Here is a 25,412-nt window from a genome sequence, read left to right as displayed (position 1 = left end):
CTTAACCCAGAAGAAGGAGAAAGGAGACGAAACCAAGAAGGCTGGCCTGTGTAGGCGGGGGAGGAGGGAGGCGCACCTGTGAGACGTCACGCCCTGCAAAACCAGAAGTGAGAGGTCAGAGGGATCCTCACGCACCAGGCGTCACGTCCCCGTCTCGAGTTGAATCTCTGGGTCGACTCAGCCGACTTCATGTCTCATAGACTGATGCTCACAAACATTCGAACGGGAGGCCAGTTTTGATAAAGTTAGCGGAAGGATTTAAGTGACAACATCCGGTTTTGCAAAGTTAGCGAAGAACCACGTGAAACAACATCCGTTTATCAAAATAAGATGTAAATCATAACGAACAATAAAGTAAACAATGAACTGATTTTGTATCTTTAGATCGTTTCTGAAATTTAGCTTAAATTATGCTAACATTAAAACATTTTACTGACCAAGGAAGAGTTTATAAAAATAGTCAGACTTTTGTATGTTAAGAAAAGTCCTGTAAAATAGATTTCCCCAAGAGTTCCAGGAAATGAATGATGCAGATGTGTTATACATATCTGAAATCCCCTACAATAGTAATCAAACAATTTTAATGTATCAATTAGGACATTTTCAAAGTAAAGTCCTAAATGTTTAAAGAAATCGATAATTTCTTTTAATGTTTGAGTTGCTTTATATATTCCCTCATAGTCCTCATAATAATGCAATAATAATAAATAGAATGTTCAATACCGTGATCGGTATTATCGGATCGGCAGATACTGATTTCAGTGATCGTGATCGGCACCAAAACCTGATCGGTGCATCTCTAGAACCCAACAAATGTTTTGATTGGCTACATCGAAGTGCAACAACATGCTCAAGGTATGTTTTTCTTAAAATATGTTTAAACTCAATACAGTAACTTCTGAAGAGTTCTCTGTTGTGAATGTTTTGCAGTTCATGAAGGCAAACAGGCATAAGATTGTATATTGTCAAATTATTAATCAGTAATACAGTAGAAATGATGGGAAAACGTTGCAAGTCGATATATAGTAGCGAGGGGTTTTCCTGCATAGAGAAAATTTGGCCAAGCCGCTTTTCAGTAAGCAAGGCAAGGCAAAAAAAAGTCTGCGATGAAAAAAAAAAAAACCTGTGTTCATCACGTGCATGTCAGCGAATATGTTCTCAATAGTATGTTTCAAGAACCCTCGTTCTGTTTTGATCAATAGGGTTCAGTGTTTTAGGGTTTAGAGCTTCAGGGGGGGACTAGTGCCGCGAGCCATGTTGGTGCCCTAAGCTTAATTTAACACTGAGGGTGCTCACCTGTGGCGATCACGGCTGAGCCGACAGCGCCCTTGTGAGCGAGATTGAGGGGGGTGCTGGCGAGTTGTAAGGTGCTAGCGAGGAGTGTGCTCACCCGTGTGCGCGCATCACGGCAGAGCGGCCAGCTGCTGATCACTCACTCAACAGCTCGACTGCACGAACAGATGGCGCAGCTGGCAAAAACTTTTGGGAGCACACAGACCAATACAGCCCAGGAAAAACCCAATGCGCCCCTAAATTTTTTGCCTTTTAAATTTTTAGTTAGGGGCCACTGTGCTCCGAGTTAAAAAAGTTAGTCTGGAGCCCTGTCTCTCTTGTATGAACAATTGAGTGTTGTTTCAGATGGCCTGCTTGACTGAATGTTTTACCACAAACTGAACAACTGAATAGTTTTTCTCCTGTGTGGACAGTTGAGTGTCGTTTTAGATCGCCTGCTTGTCTGAATGTTTTACCACAAACTGAACAACTGAACAGTTCCTCTCCAGTATGAACAGCTGAGTGTCGTTTTAGAAGCTTGTCTAAATGTTTTACCACAAACTGAACAACTGAATAGTTTCTCTCCTCCTGTATGAACAGTTGAGTGTCGTTTTAGAGTGCCTGCTTGTCTGAATGTTTTACCACAAACTGAACAACTGAATAGTTTCTCTCCTCCTGTATGAACAGTTGAGTGTCGTTTTAGAGTGCTTGTCTGAATGTTTTACCACAAACTGAACAACTGAATAGTTTCTCTCCTGTATGAACAGCTGAGTGTAGTTTCAGATAGCCTGTCTGAATGTTTGAACAAACTGAACAACTGAATAGTTTCTCTCTGTATGAACAGTTGATGTAGTTTCAGATTGCTGCCGACTGAATTAATGTTTACCACAAACTGAACAACTGAATAGTTTCTCTGTATGAACAGTTGAGTGTAGTTTCAGATTGCTTGTCTGAATGTTTTACCACACACTGACCAACTGAATAGTTTCTCTCCTCCTGTATGAACAGTTGAGTGTCGTTTCAGGGGTTGCCTGCTTGAGTCTGTCTGAATGTTTTACAAACTGAACAACTGAATAGTTTCTTTCCTGTATGAACAGCTGGTGTAGTTTCAGATTGCTTTTTGAATGTTTTCAAAAAAAACTGAAAGTTTTTCCTTTAAAGTGTGTTTTTGATTTTAATGTTTACAAAAGAACAACTGAAAAGTTTTTCTGTATGAACAGTGGTGTCTTTGAGGCTTCTGAAAGTTTTCCCAAACTGAAAATTTTTCTCCGATGAACAGTGTTTTTAGATGTCTAAAGTTTTCCAAATGTTTAATAGTTTTTCTCTTCAGTTTAGTTTTTGATTAGTTTTCTGAATGTTTTCCTGGCACTTTTTGGGTCAAGGCTCCCCCTTTTTCCCCTTGAATTAATTTTATTTCTCCAAACAATGTCCCCTTTTTTTGGGGGAAAACTGGGCGGGATTCCCTTCCCCCTCCTAATGTTTCTCTCCCTTTTTTAAAAGGCTTTATTTCCCTTTCTCCTTTAAATCACCCCCGCCTTTGAGCCTTCCCTCCTTTATTTTGGGGGGTTTTCCGGGGCCTCCCCCTTTTCTTTTTGAGGTTGGGTCCCCTCTTTAATGTGTTTTGGGGTCTGGGCCTCCTGGTTCTTTTTCCGGGTTTTCCGGGCCCCTAAGTTGGGGTTTTTGGGCCCTTGGGTTTAAAGGGGCCTGGGCCCCCCAACATACCCCTTTTGCTCTTTTTAAAAAAGTTTAAATTTTGGGAAAAAATAAAAAAAATAATGAAACAATTTTCAATATTCCCTTAGGTTTATTATTAAAAGGGGGTTTTACCATAAAAATTAAATGTGAAATCCCTCCTAAAGGGAAAATTTTTTCTGACCGGTTCAAATTTCCCAAGTTCGAGGGACAAAAGGATTTGGGGTTTACCCTCGGCCTCCCTTTCCAACCCGGGTATTCCAGTCATTACCCAAACGGCCCCAAATTTTTCCCCGGGGCCCCTCCCTATTGAAAAACCCAAAAAACTTTTGGCCCCTTTGAAAAAGTTTTCCCCAGCATTGCTGCACCCCGCTGGTTCCTTTTCCCCCTGAAGAGCTCCTCCAGTTAAACCCCTTTCATCACAGCTTCTGGGCTAAATCAAAAAACGAGAAGAGGCTGCAGAACACAGATCAATTCAGTTTGACCACTTTACATTTGTCATGTAGCAGGCGTTTTTACCCAAAAGCGACTTAAATAAGTGCATTCAACCTAGGTACAAACTAAGAACAACAAGAATACAGAAGTTTTCCTCAACGTCGAACTTAAAAAGTACCACAATAAGAGCTTTTTAAATGCCACTGAATGAAATCTGTGTTTTAATCCAGATAGTGGGAAAAAGATGTGTTTTATTTTCCGGAGCTGTAGAGATTTTCTGCTGTCCTGATGTCAGGGGGGCTCGTTCACCAATCAGGAGCCAGGACAGCAAACAGTCTGGATGTAGAGTGGCTGGGGTGCAGGGGGCACAAGTCGGTTGGCTGTTGCCAGCGACCCGTGTCTGTGACCTTTCCCGGATGTACGGGGGATCCGTTCAGAACGAGAGAAAATGTTTTGAAGGGGGCTGCTCCACGGTAACCAGTGAAGAGCAGGGGGCTGGGGGGGAATTCGAGACTGAAGACCAGCAGCTGCATTCTGGATGAGCTGCAGAGGTCGGATGGCCTCAGCAGGTAGAGCTGCCAGGGGGGTTGCAAGTCGGCGTGAGATGAAGACCGGGACCAGAACCTGTGCCGCCTTCTGAGAAAGAAGGGGGGTGTTCTCCTGATGTTGTGCAGCATGTACCTACAGGACGCCCCAGCGATGTTGGTTCAGGAGAGTTGACTGTCTAGTGTCCCCCGAGGTTCCTGGCAGTCAGGGTGCCCAAGAGCTGTTGGGGGGAAGGTCATGGGTAGCCTTTCCTGGAAGGAATAAGCTCGGTCTTGTCAGGGTTGATTTTCAGGTGGTGAGCAGACATCCACTGGATGTCGGTCAGACAGGCAGAGATTAGTCCCCCACCTGTGTTTCGGTGGAAACTGGAAGATCAGTTGGTGTCATCGGCATAGCTATGGTGGGGCCGGGGAGCAATGACAGACCCGAGAATTTGTGTAAAGGGGGGAAACCCAGGGGGGCCTTGAGGAACCCCAGGGGGAAACAAGGATCAAAAAGACCCTCCCAAGTGCCCCCTAACGGTGTTAGGTAGGAAGAGAAAAGCGAGTGCAGTGCCTGAGACCCCAGGTCCTGAAGAAAAAATGGATCTGGTTTCAGGGTGTCAAATGCTGCAGAAAGGTCTAGAAGGACAGAGGAGAGAGGCTGCTCTAGCAGTGTGCTGCTCAGAGACAGCAAGGGGGTCTCTGTGTGGCCCTTGAATCCAGACTGGTGAAAGAAGGTTGTTACTGGGGGAATAGGAGGCACTTGGTTAAAGATAGCTCGCTCCAGATTTTTGGGAGAAAAGGAAAAAAAACCGGTCTGGTTGCTGACTTCAGGGGGGTGTGTTTTCCAGGAGGGGTTCCTCTCCCTTTCAGGGGTTGAAACAGCCAGTTGAGACTGTTAATAAGAGGGGTGAAAAGGTCAGAAGGTCGGGGCAATAGCCTGGAAAAAAACTCAACCGGGTTTGGGGGCCCGCTAAGAAATTAACAAGGAAAAAAGGGGAGAAGAAGTTGGTGTGGATAGAAGATGGATTAGTAAAGGAGCTTTGTCGTCTATCTTGTTTGAAAAGTAGTCAAAGTGGCTCGGAAAAAGGGGTGGAAGGAGGAGGAAGGGGATCAAGGAGGTTGGAAAAGATAGTGCAGAGTTTTCTGGAGATAGAAAGGGAGACTGAATTTTGGTCAGGTAGAAAGAGCTTTTGGCTGCAGAGATAGAGGCAGAAAAAAAAGAAGAGATTGATAGAAGAGCATGTCTTCCGTTTGATTCATTGCCATTCCTTTAGGGGAGTTTGATCACTTTTTATTTCATTTTGGCAGTTTAAATTTCACTTTTATCACTTGCGTTTGAACTTTTTTCTTTTTGGGTTTTTTCACTTTTTTTCATTTTGGACCCGGTTTGCTCCCCCAGAAGTTGTTCTGGCCATTCTAAAACCGTCCCAAGAGATCTCCAGGTGCAGATCCGTCCCAGTTTGACTCGAGGACCGTGAGGTGTTTAAAGTTCCTCCTGATGAATGAGATCAGGGGGGCTGAAACCAATCAGATCCCCCAAAAAGTCTCGCTCACTGCAGCTGGCGCGGACCAAATGTGACTTGAAGGGGAAAAACCAACAATCGTAAAGCGGCACCAACCTGATGTGTAGCTCATGTTCTCCTAACAAAACGATGTCCTCACTGCTGTCAAGTGTCCAACAGCCCAAACGCCTCGTCGGCGACCTCGTCCTGCTGCTTCCCCTCAGCATTTCTCCTGGAACAACTGTGTCACTTATTTAACAGTCTCAGAAATGAATAAGAAGCTAAAAAAATGTCAAATATCAGAAACGGGGGAAACATTAAAAAAATAAGCAATAAATATGAATAAAAAAATTTAATTTGCAGGGCTTGAACTGAATCTATAGTACATGATGTGAATATTTCCTCCAGAACGGGTTCCATCAGTTTAACCTTCCTTTTTTGGGGGGTTTTACTTTTAAAATTTAAATCATAAAAAACCCAAATAAATTTGTTTATTTGCATCAAGGTTTTTACTTTGTCAGAACCTCTATTTCAACAAAAAAAAACATTTTGTTTTTAAATTATAAAATGCTCGGGTTTTATGACCTTTTTTGTTATTGGTTTACCGTTATAAAAAAGATTATAAATCAATAATTAGAAAAACTGAAATCATAAGTCCCTGTCAGCCAACACAGTGAAGCCCTCTCCCAATCATGTGAGCTTTGGGGTTTCTCTTTTTGCATTGTTATCTACAGAATCTACAGCTTTAAAAGGCAAAGCTGGGTGCATCCCGAGAAAAACCAAGGCGTGTGGTCCTCGGATATTTTGGCCCCCGACTGGCCCCCTGCAAAGGGTTTTCCCCAAAAAAAAAAATTTAAAAATTTTGGAACAATTTCCCTTTTTACCACCAAAAAATGGGATTTTTCCAAGGGGAAAAAACCTTTTTTTTTTGTTTTTTTTTCCTTAAAAAAGGAAGGTTTTTAAAAAGGTTTTTTGCCCAAAAAAAAAATTTTTTAAGGACAAGAAAAACCAAAAAAAAAACCGGGTTTTTTCCCCTTTTCAATTTTTTTTTGCCAGAAATTTTTAAAATTTCTTTGGGGCCCAAAAACAAAAAAACTAAAAAAGTGGTAAAAAAAAACTTTTGGGGGGCCACTTTTTGCATCAAAAAAAAAAAAACAAAAACAAATAACCAAATTTTTCCTTTTTGCACACAGCCCCCTTTTAACCCTTTTTTTGGTTTTTTTAAAAGTTTTAATTTTAGGTTTTGGGGGGAAAAACAAAAAAGGGTTTTTTATTGATTTCTTTTTTGGTTTGAATTTGGGCCCTTTGAATTTGGTTTTTGTTTTTTGTTTGACCCCTTTTTTGGGCCCAAACCATTTTGGTTAAATGGATTATTTCCTTCATGGGGTGTTTAAGGGCTTCCTGAATTCTTTTTTTTTTTGTTTTAGGGTAAATTGAACCCCCACCATCCTTTCTTTAATAAAATAAAAAATTCAAAAAAAATAAAAAAAATAAAAAAAATTTTAAAAATAAACTAAAAACCCTTAATTTTAAATTTTTTATTAAACCCTTTTTCAATACTGGCCCCCCCCCAAAAATATCCCCAATTCATTGAGCCTCCCTTTAACCGTGCTGTTTAAATTTTGGCAACCCCTTTTTGATCCCCCGTTTTGTGTCTTGCAGGACTAAATCCAGGGGTTTTTTAAAAAAGTTTTTTTAGCGAGCCAACCTGGTCTACCAAATTTTTTTTTTATGAAAAATATTTTTGTCCTCCCGAACCCTCCCTTTTGATTCTTCCGTGCCCCGCCCCCAAAGGGCTGCCACCTTTATAAGTTTTTTATTATTGATTTGCTTCTGATTTGCAAATAAAATTCCTTCTTGCTGACACCAAGCTTGTTTTCTTTTTTCCTTTTCCCTTTACCTTATTCCCCAGAATTACCAAAATAATATGCTTAAACGGAAAAGTGCTTTGTTATTTCAGATTAATCCTGCCTCTGTTGTTTTATATTTTTCTTTTTGAACTGGAATCCAAATGATGCCCTTTATTTCTGAACCCCCTACCCAGTATTTAAAGGGAATTCTTTTAAACCCGCAATGGTCTAATCTCCTTTTACTTCTCGAAAAAATGGGATTGACCCAAAAATTCTCCCGGGCAGTCTTTAATCCTCCGTAATCGGATAAATTTATAGTTTTCCCTTCCCTCCAATTCCTGAAAAATTTGTTTTTTTAATGGGGTTTTGTTAGTAAAAAGTCCAATCTGGGGAAAAAACCAAAGGTTTCCTAGGGTAATATTTGTCTGTTAACCCCTTCCCCTTTTTGTCCCTGGCCCCTTTGCCCCCTTTGGCTTTTTTAAACCATTTTGGGGTTTGCTTTGGAATCCCCTTAATTTAAAATAGCTCAACATTAACTGTTTACGTCTCAAATGCAGCGGCATCTCACCCACCTCCACCTGGAGAGCAGACACAGGACTTGTTCTCAAAGCCCCACAACAAAGTCTCAGAGCCTTGCACCACATCCAACTTTTTGTGACGTTTTGCCGCAGGTTCCAAACGCTATACACCCATAATCAAAACTGATCTCATCAGCGCAATATAAATATTCTTCATTGCAGGCCTGCTGGCTCCCCATTCCGACCCGGTTAGACACCTCATCACATTTTAAATAGTTTTATATTTCCTAACTATCATCTGAATCGGCTCATTCCATGTTAGCTTATCATCGAACCACACCCCTAGAAACCTAAAAACCTTCACTTGTTCAATAATTTGCCCATTTAGCTTTAGCTGAGTAACCACTCCTCTCTTCCTAGTAAAGCAGATTGTTTTAGTTTTCCCCACAGAAAACTTGAATCCCCATGCCATAAGACCATCTTTCTACTTCATTCACGGCCTCTTGTACCTTCCCTTTAATGTGGTTTATGTTTCTTCCCCTCTTCCACAACGCTCCATCATCTGCGAATAGGGATCGTCCAATATCACTCTGAACTCGAAGGAACACCTCATTTATCATGATGGAGAACAGTATTGGACTGATGAACGACCCAGGGTGTACCATTCTCACGGTATCTTCTCGATAGTGCTGCCCCAATTCTGACTTGGATTACTCTGTCAAGTAAAAGTCTTTAATCAATTTGTATACTCTGCCCCTATTCCCATAATATTCAACTTAATCATCAACCCTTCTTCAAACCATGTCATATGCCTTTTCCACATCAAAAACACCGCCATCACTGACTCCTTATTTACCTGGGCTTTTTGATTTCTGTCTCTAAACAAATAATTGGGTCATAGTTCCTCTACCTTTCGAAATCCACTTTGATGAGGTGTTATCATTCACCTGGTCTCCATATAATAGCTTAATCTCGGTTATCATTCTCTCCATAATTTTACCGACATGAGAGGTTAGTGCTATGGAGTCTATAATTTGTTGGATTTGATGAATCTTTGCCCGGTTTCCTGATTGGAATAATCACAGCTTCTTTCCATTATCTAGGTAGTCTCCCCATTTCCCAAATTTTATTCTAAAATGATACCAATTTTTGTAACCTACCTAAATGCTTCAGCAATATATAACATATTTCATCCTTCCCTGGTGATGTCAATCCGGCTCTTTCTATCCCCTTTTAACTCTTCCAAGTAAATGGGGCATCCATTGAACTATTAGTATTGTCTCTTCTTTCCAGAGCACCAGGATGAGCCGACCGTGTCCTTTCCTCCCTAATTTACCCTCTCCTGTAAGGTTGCCAGAGCTGTGGATTTCTGTTAACTTTTTGCCATCATCTCTGCCCTCTCCCATCTGTCGCTGCCGGTTTCCTCCCTTTCTTCAGTACTGGATACTGCCATACTTTTCTGATTCCTCTCATGCTTCTGATCATCCCCAAATCTCTCCCACAGGTGTTGATCTCCCAATTCTACTGAGTAATTCCTCCAGCTTTCCCTTTTTGCTTTCCGATCGTTCCCCGTTGCCTCGCTGCGCTTGCTTGTACTGGATCAGATTCTGGAAGTTATGTTCTTTTAACAGCTTAAGAGCTTTGTTTCTTTCTTTCTCTCTCCACATTCCTCTGTCACCAGGGACCCCCTTTCTTTTCATCCATCCTTCCTTTACTTTAGCTATTGCTTGTTTGCTGCTTCCAGTATTGTAAATGTCATTTTATATCAACCTCGTCAACATCTTCATTTAAGTCTATTTTATCCATTCTTGCTCGCATATATATTTGAAAAGTTCCCATTTGCCCTATTAAACACCCACTTACCTATCAACTCTCCCTGTTCCTTACTCCTTTGTAATTCTATTTTACACTTTATTGGAAAATGATCACTGCCAGCGTTTCCTCTTCTACCTCCCACTGCATATCCTGCTAAACTCCTAGATACAATGGTTAAGTCTAGCGCCCGACATGTTCCTGTGTGCACATCTAGTCCCTCTGCCATCGTTTAAACAAACCAAATTGTGTTCCTCTAGTAATTCTTCCATTACCTCCCCCATTGAGATCTGTTCTTGCTCCACCCATAATGTACTATGTGCATTAAAATCTCCACATACCACCACCTTGTTGCCACCTATCCTTTCAATTTGTGCCAATCTATTCACCTCTATTTTTACAGGATTATTATACAAATGTACAACTATGACCTCTCCTTCCCTTGCCCAGGTCTTCACAGTTACATATTCGCGCTCGGTCCCTATCTTCACCTCTCTAAATGTGACGTCTTCACTAATAAATGTGGCACATCCTCCTCCCTGACCACCCTCTATCACACTATCACACCTAACACACGCATATCCAGCTAGTCTGAAGTCCACATTTGGTTTAACCATGTTTCCTGTATGCATATGACATCTGGCTGAGCATATCCCCACATATTTTTTGAATTCTTGTCCATTTGCCAACAAACTCCGAGCATTCCATTGTAGAATTAACATGATGATGATTAATCCTGTGAGCATGATTCTTTGGTTAACAACTGCCCCTGTTTCCTAAGCTCTTCCTGTACCGCCATCCCAGTTATTCCGTGAATATTTAAGTATCTTGCTGCACTTTTTACTATTATTTCAATTTTCTCAGATCTCCCTTTTGCCTGGAATGTGCAGTTAACCACTTCTGCCATGAAAAACACAAAGTTCTCCTTATTTACTGCCATTATATTCTCATCTTCCCTTTGACTCTTAGTCGATAGTTGCTCACTTGGCTGTTGAGCCGGTTCCCTTTACCATCCCCTCCCCCCCCCCACTTTCCCTCTGAGCCCTCTTTGCTGCTTCTGCATACGATATATTCATTTTCACTTTCAGCTGCTGCACTACCACTGCCTTCTTTCTCACTTCACACCCACCAGAGGCCACACTGTGTGCACCTCCGCAATTTGCACATGTGAGCTCTGTCCCAGCCTCACATTTCTCAGTCATGTTCCCCTCCACATTTTCCACATCTTTGCTTCCCTTTACACGCTGCCGCAATATGGCCATACTTTTGGCATTTGAAACACCTCAAAGGTGGTGGGACATATGCTCTTACTCTATACCTTAGATACCCCACAGTAACTGAGTTAGGCGACACCCTTTCTTCAAAATCTAGCAGCACTGACAAACTGTCCACCCTTTCTCCACCTCGTCTTGCCTGCAGACGTTTAATCCCTATAACTTTACCCCCTTTAATACTTGCTCTCAGTTCCTCCACGTTCTCTTCCACTGGGATACCGTATATCACGCCTCTAACAAAGGGCCCATCATTCAGCTTCTTCACGCTCTCAACCACTATATTGCACACTTTTTTCAGCTTCATTGCTTTCCCTCTCTGCCCCTCGTCCTTCACTGGATCAACAATCCGCCATCAGCCAGCACCTTCGCCATCACAATCTCGCCAACTTTCTCCTTCAACCCGCGAGTCAGCGCCACCGGGCTTATTTTCCGAATGTCATTTCGCCATCTGCCTGATGGATCGTGGAGGTCTCCATCGTGGAATATGCCTACTATGAACTATTCATACACTCTGTCATATTCATTGAATGTATTTTAACTCTAAATCTGTCCTTCTGTACACATTACATCTATTGTATCTGTCCATCCTGGAGAGGGATCCTCCTCTGTTGCTCTCCTGCAGGTTTTCTTCCCTTTTTTCCCCTGAAGGGTTATTTGGGAGTTTTTCCTGGTCCGATGTGAGGTTTTGGGGCAGGGATGTCTATGTGTACAGATTGTAAAGCACTCCGAGACAAATTTGTAATTTGTGAAATTGGGCTATACAAATAAACTGAATTGAATTGAATTGAATTGAATTTCCGTCCTTGAATCTCACAATTATTTTGAACCCCTCCTTCTCTGCAATCCTCTCCCTCATCCTCCTGCTTTTCTCTCTCCCGTCCCCACTACTACCAGATCTACTGCCTCGACTCCTGGCTCGTTTCTTATTCCCCACTTCAGTCCAGCTATTATAATCCATATCCTCACTCCCACCCTCTCCATCACTATCGCCTCCCATCCTTAGTCCAGTCACAGGTCAGTGTATGTACACTCCGCTGAAACTAATCCTCCAAACTTTCTGTCATTTGTCACGCTTCCACGCGTCTGCCGCGTGTTTTCCCGTGGCCACATCAGAGAGCTGATTGGCTCTTAGATCTGACAACAAACACCACGTGTTGTCGAATATTCTTATTTACTGTTTGGCTGTAATACTGACGCTGGATAGTTGGCTGTTGGTCTCATGTCGTGCAACGAAGTGGCCCATTAGCCAATCAGAACGCTTGTACTGTTGTTGCCATACAATAATTCATCTTTATTCATAAAGAAAATGTAAGCTAGCTGTGTAATCCTGCCCAGAGGAAACGCAGGTCGAGGACAGCTTCACTAGTGTATTGCTGCTTCAACTCACACAAAACATTGTTGGCAATGGGTGCACTTTTTGGGTTTGAGCAGCTGCCCAAAATGTTTGTGCCGCATTACCACGCATGTAAGCAATAACCGATTTGCACAAACAATTCCAATCATATGTTTTGGTTCAATTGAAGCGTGTAAACTGAGTGTAACTGCACACACACACAGCTGTTCTCAATCACTCTGGCTGATTCCTTTGCTCGGTGGAGCCGTGTTTGGTTAAATCTAACAGATGCATTAAACTTGGGGGCAGTTTAGGGTATCGTTGAAATGTAGTTTTTTTAAATTATATATATATAAAATATATTTGGGGGGGGTGTTTTGTTGGTATTGATAAGCTAAATGATGACATATGTTACATTATGGTAAAACAATTAAGTGGATATGGGCTGAATAAATTGTTAACATTGTATAATAAAGTGTGGGAGGAAGGTAGCATACCAGCAAGGTGGAAGGAGGCTGTGATTGTCCCTATAAGGAAGCCAGGGAAAGATGCCAGTAACCCATCAAATTATAGGCCAATTGCGCTAACGTCGAATATATGCAAGCTTATGGAACGGATGGTAAATGAGAGATTAATGTACTATGTAGAGAAACATCGGATACTAGTAGGGTGCCAGAGTGGATTTAGGAAAGGTAGGGGAACCTTGGATTCAATCCTATGTTTAGAAGATGACGTAAAAAAGGCACAGGTTAACAAAGAAACTGTGGCAGCAGTGTTTTTTGATGTAGAAAAGGCGTATGATATGCTGTGGAGGGAAGGGCTATTGATTAAAATGCATTCCATAGGAATTAGGGGGAAACTGTTTAATTGGGTTAGGGAATTTCTAGATAAAAGAACTATCCAGGTAAAAGTAGGGACTGAAAGGTCAAGAACATTTGAGGTAGAAAATGGGACGCCACAAGGGAGTGTGGTAAGTCCTATTTTATTTTCCATTGCAATAAATGACATCTTTGGAAAGGTCTCACCAGATGTGGGAAGGTCACTATTTGCAGATGATGGGGCTCAATGGAAAAAAGGTAGAAACTTGGAACATATTGTTAAAAAATTGCAAGAAGGGATAAAACAAGTTGAAAGGTGGGGGAAGAAATGGGGATTCAGATTTTCAGCAGTAAAAAAGTAATGCACTTTACAAGACGGAGAACCAGGGGAAACTGTCAGCTGAAGCTTTATGGGAGCAATTTAGAAATAGTAGAGATGTTTCGTTTCTTAGGAGTACACTTTGACAGCAGATTAACATGGAAGGACCACATTAAAATCGTTAGCGATAAGTGTAAAAAAGTCATTAATGTATTGAGATGTCTGGTAGGGTTGGACTCGGGAGCAGAGGTTGCATCTCTACTGCACATGTACAAAGCTCTAATTAAATCCAGATTAGATTATGGTAGTGTACCTTATGGGTCAGCTTCAGAAACCTCACTTAAGCAGCTAGATGTTATCCAGGCCAGGGCCTTGAGAATCTGTATAGGGGCAGTAAGAACATCACCTGTGTGCGCCATCCAAGTAGAGACCGGAGAAATGCCACTGGGTCTTCGCAGAAAGCAACTGCTGGTTAATTATTGGGTAAATTTGAGAGGTCATGAGGGTAGTCATCTAACTAAAAAAGTACTGCAGGCATGTTGGGAAAGGCACAAAGTGCCAAAGACGAGTTTTGGCTGGATAGGAGAAGCAGCAGCAAGAAGCCTAGGAGTCTCTGAGATAGAGCTTATCCCTACTGTCATTTTAATAACTCCTGTGTGGTTGCTGAAGGAACCAGAGGTAGACATGGAGTTGCTGCAGATTAAGGTAAAGCAAAAGAATCCTGATCTAGTGAGTGAGTTCTATGAGTACACAGTTGGAAAATACGAAGAGCATGTGCAGGTTTTCACTGATGGATCTAAAGATCCAGTTGCAGGCAGTACAGGGTCTGCTGTTTCAGTCCCGAGCAAAAATTATGAAATATACAAATGCACTTGATTTTCTGGCTGTGTATTCAGTTGAATTGTACGCAATTGTCTTGGCATTAGAGTGGATTGAGAAACAAAGACCAGGCAAAGTCCTTGTGTGCAGTGACTCCATGTCGGCACGCCAGTCTGAAGTCGGGTCTGTCCAAAACGCGACAAGATCTACTGTTTACAATATTGACAATGCACTCAAGAGCAGTGGAGCAAGGCATTGAAGTTGTATTTTTATGGGTGCCGGCTCATGTAGGTATCAGAGGGAATGAGAAAGTGGACAAACTAGCCAAACAAGCACTAAAGGAAAACAGAGTACAAGTAGATGTTAAGTTATCTAAAGCAGAGGGAAAGGGCATCATCAAGGAAAATATCAACAGGGTGTGGCAACGTCAATGGGACCAGGAGACGAGGGGGAGACACTTGTACTCAATCCAGAGTAAAGTGAGCGGGGTAAAAGTCAGGGGAGGAAATAGGAGGGAAGAAGTCACAATGGCAAGATTGAGGATTGGGCACAGCTATTTATGCAGCACATTATTTGTGATGGGGAAACACCCAACTGGACTTTGTGAGCGCTGCCAGGCACCAGAAACTGTTCAACATGTTGTCACCACATACAGGTCAGAAAGGAAGGTCATGTTGGAAGAAATGGAGAGACTAGGGATGAAGGGAAGAGAGCTAGGAAGTATATTGGAGTGGGGGTCTAGTGGTCTGGGAAGAGGGTGTTTCATGCAATTTTTGCGAGCAACAGGACTGATGGGGAAAGTATAGTAGCTGGGAACCGGAAGATGGCAGTAGTGCAACTAAAAGGATGCAAGCTGCCGTAAAACACCACAGAAGAAGAAGAAGAAGAAGAAGAAGAAGAAGGCTGAGTTTCGCCTCTTCTGTTCCTCTCGAGCTTCCGTAGCTCCGTCTTTCCCTCGTCTTTCACTGTTTTGTTATGTTTTTTGCAAGTGTGGCCGTTTGTGTTGCGATCGCGGTGTCTGCCTGTTGTGTGTTTTTGAGATCGTCAAGAGATGATTCAAATATATCTTTTGGCGATCTTAGAAACATGCAACAAGTATCTTTTGTTTCATTGCTTCTTTGGCGCCATTGGGGTTTGACACTTCCGGCCGTCCTGTCGTATGTTTTGCCCGTATAGTATAACTAGTGGTAATTGGTATACATTCTGTTTTGGTATGTTTAGGAGCTGATGTATGGATGTCGTCAGCAGCTATGTGTTTTTCCTTTGTGTTAACTTTAGAATTTCCGCTGAGTCACTAACTCACGCAGTTATTTATTTTGTCCACTGGGGCGCTGTTTTGCCCTTTTTGCCAATCTATATATAACGTAGTCCTGTTAGAGATAATAGTTTTGTATTTATGAGGGAGCTGATGTATGGATGTGGTCAGCAGGAATAAAACCTGGAAAATAAACCTGCGGACTCGACTTCTTCCTTGGCCAGTACAAGTCCGTTACCCTAGCTGTGTAATCCTGCCCAGAGGAAACGCAGGTCGAGGACAGCTTCACTAGTGGATTGCTGCTTATGCTTCAACTCTGTCACAAAACATGTTTGGCAATGGGTGCACTTTTTTTAGTTGGAGCAGCTCTGACTTGACGCCCCTTGTGGTGATCCAGGTGCACCACACGTGTTTCCTTAATTTAAAAGAAGAAGATTCAAAAATCTCACGTGCATTGTTTTCCTTCTCTCCATTGTTCTCCTTGAAGTCCCAGCTGCAGGTCTTTTCTCTTCAGTAAACAGGTATAGTTTTGAGGAGCTTGATACCTGAAGGCTCTGGCTCCCATCCTACTTTTTAAGACTAGGAACCACGAGTAGCCTCGCATTTAGTCATAACTTTACTTTCTTACTTACAGTGTGACATATCTCCCTGTGTGTGTTTGAGAAAAGATTAAAAATAAATGAATACACAGCAAAATCCACAGTGTCAATTCAACACCAATAGAGTTAAATTCAACACTTTGAAAGTGTCTATATTGGTCCACCCCATTTTGAGTTAAAACTACACTTTTAAAAGTGTTAAAAGATCAACACTGTGATAGAGTTGAAGCAACTCTCTCAATAGTTGACATTTAACACCAGTCAACACAGGCCAGTGTTGAATTTACACAACACTAGTGTGCAGTGTCAGAATTTAACACTATCTGTATATTGTTTTAACACCGACTAGAGTTGCTGAGCTATGTAACACTATAGGGGATTTAAAATTAAACTCTATTTTACTCTTGTAGAGTTGATTTATATATATATTTTAACACTGTCGGGAGTTATAATCCTCAATGCTATATATGGTACAATTTTACTTTGGAATTCAGTATACTCCTAGTATTTAATTACAAAGAAGAAAATCAATACAAAAGTTTGTTCAAATAAAATTGTATTTTCAAGCCCACCACAAACATAGCATTTGCATTACAATAACATTTCTTAAATGGCAGCCTCAATAGTACAGGTCACACAAAACAATAGCACGGGTCGCACAACATGGCACAATGTATATTTTTTCATCCATCTCATTAGATAACTGTTTATCATAGGGTCTATAATCAATCAACTCATCAATAGAAACAACATAAAATGAATCATCCCTCTCCTTGATACAATAAGCACTGAAGTGACAGTGACAGTATTTGTTGAAACAGTGTCCCGGTGCAAACGAATAAGGTGTTTCTTGAACCCTGAATAAGTGCAAAATAATATAGAACATTCCGGCTGTCCACATTTCAAACGTAATGTCTTTCCTGGATATAAACCATGGTAAAATCTCAAATGCTTACAAAGCAACATAGAACTTCTGTGGTGTAACTTGCAGATAAAACAAATCAACATATTTGCAGCCAAGGATGTGCGTCACCTCAGATACTTGTGTTCAGCAGTCTTGCTCTGAGCTCCTTCACACGAGGACTTTCCTTGGTACTTTCCACATCAAGGTTGAACACAGTTGTTTGGATGAATGTGTAGAAGCTGTTAAGGGATTCGTGGTAGTGAACACTGAAGATGAAGTGGGCCTTAAAGAGTTCATCGAAAGCTGCCAGGGACGTCTGAGCCTTGCAAGGGATGGCCTTGTGGTCAACGATGACATAGAATCTTTGGATGTTGTTCTTCTCTTCACCGACACAGGAGGATGGGTTGTCCTGGTTCCAAACTCTCAAGGAAGGTCTCAACACTGGCGCCAATCTGGAAAAAACAGAAGCATGAGGAACCATTTTAATGGCCCACTACATTACTAAAAACATATGTGCCTCTTCACAAAAAGAGGCATTGCGAATACAACTAAATAAAGAAGCATATTAAAACATTGCATACCCTCAAATATCTCACAACAAGTTTGATTGCTTGATGCGAGCTAATTTTAGGACTCTTCTTGGGTCCTTTTGCAGTAGGGGGAAGTAGGTGAACCAGCAGTAGGATGCTTGACAGGTCACTGTCCCAGCCTAGGGGGAAACCAGAAGAAAGTAGAAGATCTAACAAAGACTTACTGTACATGTGAAAATAAATATATCCACATTATGCTCAGACAAGATTTCTGAATCAGGTAAGTAAATTAATGTTTTAAAAAGATAATGAGCGATGCTTACCAGACGCATCTGAGGAGTGATGCCCAGACAACAAAAATGTCTCTTGCTCTTTGGTCCAGCTTGATAGGTACAGGTGGTTGAGCATCTCCGAGATAGAACTGCAGTGTCGCGCTGGACTGTCTTTATCCTTCAGGCCAAATAACCAGATCCACTGTCAGCATCATAGAAGTGCTCCTAAAAAATGTGAGAAGAAAGAACAAAACTAAACATAACTGATGGGTCACAGCCAAACAAGGCAAATTCAGAATAACCTCCCTGCATACATTGTAGTATAAGCCATTCATTTACAAACTTACATATCCATTTGTTGATTAAGGATCCCAGAGGTAAGGAAATAGAGTGTTAGTGCCAAGAGCGTATTTTGTTCGCACATAGGTTGGTGGGATCCTCCTTTAAAAAGTAGAAAAACATTATTTTTCAAACTTTAAAATTGTAAAATGTCAAACTAAAATTATTATTATTATCAAGAAGAAAGCAACAAAGACAGACATCTCTAAAGTAAACTATATTAATGCAAACAAATGATTTGTGTTATCATGATAACTATTAGTCTTTTTGTTTACAATTCCCGTGGCTTCTTTTGCACTGATCATACATTCGCCCGGTTTTCCCATTGGCTAATTAATTTGTATAACTTAATTGCTTTAATATTTTTGCTCCAGAAATGAGATTATATTTTATATATATATCATTTAATAATGTGACAGGGTTCTGTAACAACTGCATCTTATGCTATGAAGAAAAAATAGATTTAAGGTGGGCACCAGTGAACATAAAATGCTTCCCCATGAACTTCAATCATGTCAGCCACCAGTAGGTTTATCATATGTCGCCGGGTACCATCCGTCAATGTCTTTGTTTTGTCATATTCATGCAACACTTTTACTCCCCCTGGCTTGGACTGAAGAACACCTCTCACCATCTAAAAATAAAAAGAATCAAACAATAAGTTATCATGTTAACCTTTACGGCAACAAGAGCACTGCTCGTTTGGACAATGTCTTTGGGTTTCAGTTTTATTAACAAATGTAATGTGCGATATACCGCTTCAGCTGATTCCCTATCGTCGTGGGTCCTTTCCCTCCCACCATCGTTCTCAAGAGTTATTGTTGCATCAGATGAATCAGAAGGCACAGAGGATACGGTGTCTGACACATTCGACTCAAAGGAAATTTCTGCTAGATCTGGTTGAAGCACAACTGCAAGACAGTTCAAAGAAATACACACAAAAAATTGGTTATACCGTCACAACTCTACAATACTAGTCAGAGAAACAGCTCACAGTACATTACAGTTCATGATCCTCATTTTTCCCTAACAAAGCTAAATCTTACATCCAGACTTTTCTGTGGACACATTGACGGTAAGGTCCCCTGCTTGTAAAAGTTCCTCAAACATATCTGCATCCACCTCTGTCCCTGATTGATCCGTCAAGTGCAAGTCTGTCTGTAGAGGAAGACCTAACTTTCCTATTACTGAGAGAATATCAGATTTAGAAAAATGGTCCTTTGTAAACTTCTATTGACACTTTTATTATTATAATGTCTGAGCAGTGTGCAGAATATGTGATATAAATTCCCCATCATACACCAATTGTCCATTTTGACTTGCTCACAAGACATAACAATTGGTCAACATAATAAAATAAAAAATTGATCGGCGAGGCAACCAAACATTACTTAAATTAATATAAAAAGACACTAACATGAACTGACATTCAAGCAAATAATTTGTTTTCTCCAAACAGATACAGCTGTGTAATAAACAAGTAATACCAACCTCTCAATAAATGTATTGTAGTCTTCATAGCCTGCTTCGGTTTCTGCCACCTTAACATACTTCTGACTTGAACCAAATCTCACCTTGACCAGCATATTGTCCTACAAAGAAAAGAAACAAACATTCATGAAAAGTCTAAAACTCATGTTTTGTTTTCCCTTGCCTTTTCTATGCCACCTGGCGTCGACAGTGTACAACTAAATCAAATTAATGTGCATCATACTTGTGTGACGAACAATTTTAAGTCACTTAAGTGAACGATGGGAGAGCTGGGCGCTCCATGCAGTCGCAGAAGTCAAGGCGCTGCCACTCTCCCAAAGTTTTCAATAGCGGCTCTGTTAAGCGCTTTACCCGCACCAGCGTGTCCGGTCGGCCGCGAAACCGCCAGGTTACCCGCCCGTTATGGAGGACATTTTTTAGATTTTCAACCCGCCCAAAGTGATCGAAATTCGGACCCCAGACTTGGGCAAACCACGCCGAATCATGGAGCCACGGATAATCTTTAATTCGACTGGAGGAAGTTTTCCTTGCGGGTCCATAAACCGCTTAACCCGACGAAAGCGGGTCGCGCATTCTCCAGGTCAGGACATTTCTGGAGTATGAAAGGGGCTTAAAAGAGCCTGAGCCTGACCTTCTGTTAGCTAACTATGTGTCGGCCAGAACAGCAAGCTTGCACATCTCTTTACGTCTCCATTGTGCAGACATGTTTGTCCAAAGCATGTTTTAATTACTTTACTCCTTCTGACATTTGCGTTTTTCCGGTCACATTAGCCACATGGCAGCCCTACCCACAGACATCGACACACGGACATACAAAATAACTTAAATTGCAAGTAGATAATGTCCACATGATAATACATTGACTTTCCATGTATTTCAAATAACTTCAGTTTAAATTTGAACCAAAACTAAGAAAGTGCAAAGAGCAGAGTGGAAACGTGGCTTACCCCGAAAATCCCGACACTAAGAGGAACTGCGGTCAACTCAGCCGACACTTGGATCTCCGTGGTCAACTCAGCCGACACTTAAATTTCTGTGCACCTATAGACTGATGTTCACGGTAAACGCATTCGATCGGGAGCGCGCAAGGGTTTTGATAAAGTTAGCGGCAGGATTCACGTGACACAACATCCGGTTTTACAAAGTTAGCGGAAAGAACTACGTGAAACAACATCCGGTTTTCAAAATAAGATGTCGACAAATCATACACTAGCATATACAAGTAAACAATTAACTGATTTTGAATCTTTCTAGATCGTTTCTGAGATTTAGCTTAAATTATGCTAACATTCAAACGTTTTACTGTACCAAGGAAGAGTTTATAAAAATAAAACTCAGACTTTGTATGATAAAAAATTCCTGTTTAAAGAAATCGGTCATTTCTTTCATGTTTGAAGTGCTTTATATATGTTTTTCCCCATAATGCCCGGCATTGACTGATGCAGCTGTGTTCAGGACAATCCATACTTCGATTATCCTGGGAATCAGACATATTTACTGTCCCAATTGGGAGATATTTCAAATTAAAATTCCAAAATGTTTAAAGAAATCGGTCATTTCTTACATGTTTGAAGTGCTTTATATATGTTTTTCCCCATAATGCCCGGCATTGACTGATGCAGCTGTGTTCAGGACAATCCATACTTCCATTATCCTGGGAATCAGACATATTTACTGTCCCAATTGGGAGATATTTCAAATTAAAATTCCAAAATCTTTAGAGAAATCGGTCATTTCTTTCATGTTTAAAGTGCTTTATATATGTTGTTCCCCATAATGCCAGGCATTGACTGATGCAGCTGTATTCAGGACGATCCGGACTTCCATTATCCTGGGAATCAGACATATTTACTGTCCCAATTTGGAGATATTTCAAATTAAATGTCCAAAATGTTTAGAGAAATCGGTCATTTCTTTTATGTTTAAAGATATCGGTCATTTCTTTCATGTTTGAAGTGCTTTATTTATGTTTTTCCCCATAATGCCGGGCATTGACCGATGCAGCTGTGTTCAGGACAATCCAGACTTCCATTATCCTGGGAATCAGACATATTTACTGTCGCAATTGGGAGATATCTCAAATTAAAAGTCCAAAATGTTTAGAGAAATCGGTCATTTCTTTCATGTTTGAAGTGCTTTATTTATGTTTTTCCCCATAATGCCAGGCATTGACTGATGCAGCTGTGTTTAGGACAATCCAGACTTCCATTATCCTGGGAATCAGACATATTTACTGTCCCAATTTGGAGATATTTCAAATTAAATGTCCCGCTGGTTCCACAGCCAGTGCGTCGGAATGAACACACAAACACTTCAGGAAGCAACAAATTCCAACTGGAACTGCTGTCTGTGTCCCTAATTTTTGCACGATTAGTCGAATAAAAAACGACGTCCTGAACACATCTGCCTCAGTCATTTCCTGGGGTTATGAGGAAAAACATAAATAAAGCACTTCAAACATGAAAGAAATGACCGATATCTTTAAACATGAAAGAAATGACCGATTTCTCTAAACATTTTGGAATTTTAATTTGAAATATCTCCCAATTGGGACAGTAAATATGTCTGATTCCCAGGATAATGGAAGTATGGATTGTCCTGAACACAGCTGCATCAGTCAATGCCGGGCATTATGGGGAAAAACATATATATAGCACTTCAAACATGTAAGAAATGACCGATTTCTTTAAACATTTTGGACTTTTAATTTGAAATATCTCCAAATTGGGACAGTAAATATGTCTGATTCCCAGGATAATGGAAGTCCGGATTGTCCTGAACACAGCTGCATCAGTCAATGCCTGGCATTATGGGGAAAAACATATATAAAGCACTTCAAACATGAAAGAAATGACCGATTTCTCTAAACATTTTGGACTTTTAATATGAGATATCTCCCAATTGCGACAGTAAATATGTCTGATTCCCAGGATAATGGAAGTCTGGATTGTCCTAAACACAGCTGCATCAGTCAATGCCTGGCATTATGGGGAAAAACATAAATAAAGCACTTCAAACATGAAAGAAATGACCGATTTCTCTAAACACTTTGGACTTTTAATTTGAAATATCTCCAAATTGGGACAGTAAATATGTCTGATTCCCAGGATAATGGATGTCTGGATTGTCCTGAACACAGCTGCATCGGTCAATGCCTGGCATTATGGGGAAAAACATATATAAAGCACTTCAAACATGAAAGAAATGACCGATTTCTTTAAACATAAAAGAAATGACCGATTTCTCTAAACATTTTGGACATTTAATTTGAAATATCTCCAAATTGGGACAGTAAATATGTCTGATTCCCAGGATAATGGATGTCAGGATTGTCCTGAACACAGCTGCATCGGTCAATGCCTGGCATTATGGGGAAAAACATAAATAAAGCACTTCAAACATGAAAGAAATGACCGATATCTTTAAACATAAAAGAAATGACCGATTTCTCTAAACATTTTGGACCTTTAATTTGAAATATCTCCAAATTGGGACAGTAGATATGTCTGATTCCCAGGATAATGGAAGTATGGATTGTCCTGAACACAGCTGCATCAGTCAATGCCGGGCATTATGGGGAAAAACATATATAAAGCACTTCAAACATGTAAGAAATGACCGATTTCTTTAAACATTTTGGACCTTTAATTTGAAATATCTCCAAATTGGGACAGTAAATATGTCTGATTCCCAGGATAATGGAAGTCCGGATTGTCCTGAACACAGCTGCATCAGTCAATGCCTGGCATTATGGGGAAAAACATATATAAAGCACTTCAAACATGAAAGAAATGACCGATTTCTTTAAACATAAAAGAAATGACCGATTTCTCTAAACATTTTGGACATTTAATTTGAAATATCTCCAAATTGGGACAGTAAATATGTCTGATTCCCAGGATAAGGGAAGTATGGATTGTCCTGAACACAGCTGCATCAGTCAATGCCGGGCATTATGGGGAAAAACATATATAAAGCACTTCAAACATGTAAGAAATGACCGATTTCTTTAAACATTTTGGACATTTAATTTGAAATATCTCCAAATTGGGACAGTAAATATGTCTGATTCCCAGGATATTGGAAGTCCGGATTGTCCTGAACACAGCTGCGTCAGTCAATGCCTGGCATTATGGGGAAAAACATATATAAAGCACTTCAAACATGAAAGAAATGACCGATTTCTCTAAACATTTTGGACTTTTAATTTGAGATATCTCCAAATTGGGACAGTAAATATGTCTGATTCCCAGGATAATGGAAGTCCGGATTGTCCTGAATACAGCTGCATCAGTCAATGCCTGGCATTATGGGGAAAAACATAAATAAAGCACTTCAAACATGAAAGAAATGACCGATTTCTTTAAATAGGAATTTTTTATCATACAGTCTGAGTTTTATTTTTATAAACTCTTCCTTGGTACAGTAAAACGTTTTAATGTTAGCATAATTTAAGCTAAATCTCAGAAACGATCTAGAAAGATTCAAAATCAGTTAATTGTTTACTTGTATATGCTAGTGTATGATTTGTCGACATCTTATTTTGAAAACCGGATGTTGTTTCACGTAGTTCTTTCCGCTAACTTTGTAAAACCGGATGTTGTGTCATGTGAATCCTGCCGCTAACTTTATCAAAACCCTTGCGATCGAATGCGTTTACCGTGAACATCAGTCTATAGGTGCACAGAAATTTAAGTGTCGGCTGAGTTAACCGCAGTTAAGAGGAAGTAAAGCTAACGGAACAGTGAGATAAATGCAGTCAAAATAAAATGCTCTCCACATTTCACGACAACCCCCACACATTTCTCTTTATTTAAAAGTGTCTAACCTTAATATGAAGCCCAATAGACTTGTTTAAATAATTTAATAAACACATGTGGGCGAAATGGCAGTAATAAACGAAAAGAAAAGAAAATAGTGGACAACATTGGATAATTGTTAACCTGCCTTCAAAATAAATGTCTGTGCTCTACCATTACAGAATTCTTTAAAAAAATTACAATTACGGTTCATAATATAACGTGATTGCAACGTGTGTTGATTATTCTAATTTCTTAATGAGAAAAAATATCACTATTCATCCTACTTGGCTAACATCACAGTCTTTGGCGAGCTAAACATTCTTTTTTATGCTATTCGGTTAGCTAAACATGCTGAGCTGGATAGCTAGCTAATGTTAGCTAACCATCAAGGATATACAGGGCTCTCAAGTCTCACACATTGAGCGTGAGACTCACGCATTTCGGTCTTAACTCACGCACTCCCGCCACACATCGTATTCCTCACGCTGAAAAAAACTCTCGGCTATTTAATGCTTGAATGCAGGGGTGCTCAATCACCCGATCGATAGGTCGATCGCGGTCGCTGTAGAGCTCCGACGCAGTCTGCGCGCATCGGGACGGAGCAAAAAAATAGTCACTAGCACCCCCTGTGTACTCTATTGCTCTGAACAACATATTGAAAGATATGGAAAAATGGATGAGTCTTCCTATGTCTATTCAAGCCCGTATCTCTGTGGTTAAAATGAACATCTTACCCAGGATTAATTTTGTGAGCTCTATGCTACCTCTTTCTCCTCCTTCTGACTACTGGCATAAATTAGAGGCAGCAGTATCGAAATTCATTTGGAAAGGCAAGCGGCCACGACTTAAAAAGTCTACTCTACAGAGGAGAAGGGAGAATGGTGGTCTTTCAGTTCCCAACTTTAAACTTTATTTTTGGTCTTTTGTCTTAAGGCCTCTTCTTACATGGTTTGACCCGGATTCCTCAGTGTGCTGGCGTGCTTTAGAAAGTGCTCTGACAGAACCATGGTCACTTCATGACGTTCTTTTTGCCAATATCTCTAACA

At 40.6% G+C, this 25,412-nt stretch overlaps 1 protein-coding gene and 1 long non-coding RNA gene across 2 annotated transcripts in view; both read right to left on the bottom strand.

The window, feature by feature from the left end:
- Positions 1-25,412, bottom strand: part of LOC130200137 (cilia- and flagella-associated protein 251-like) — a 281,786-nt gene that overhangs the window by 26,056 nt on the left and 230,318 nt on the right. The gene's annotated exons all lie outside the window — the stretch shown is intronic.
- Positions 16,692-18,153, bottom strand: LOC130199435 (uncharacterized). Its single transcript, XR_008832833.1, has 4 exons — positions 18,082-18,153; positions 17,786-17,959; positions 17,514-17,641; positions 16,692-17,384 (listed from the first exon to the last, which is right to left on the bottom strand). It is a non-coding gene; the product is annotated as an uncharacterized LOC130199435 (long non-coding RNA).

This window comes from Pseudoliparis swirei, chromosome 9 (genome assembly GCF_029220125.1).
Source record: "Pseudoliparis swirei isolate HS2019 ecotype Mariana Trench chromosome 9, NWPU_hadal_v1, whole genome shotgun sequence".
Taxonomy (NCBI): domain Eukaryota; kingdom Metazoa; phylum Chordata; class Actinopteri; order Perciformes; family Liparidae; genus Pseudoliparis; species Pseudoliparis swirei.
This window is presented reverse-complemented; position numbering and strand designations above follow the sequence as displayed.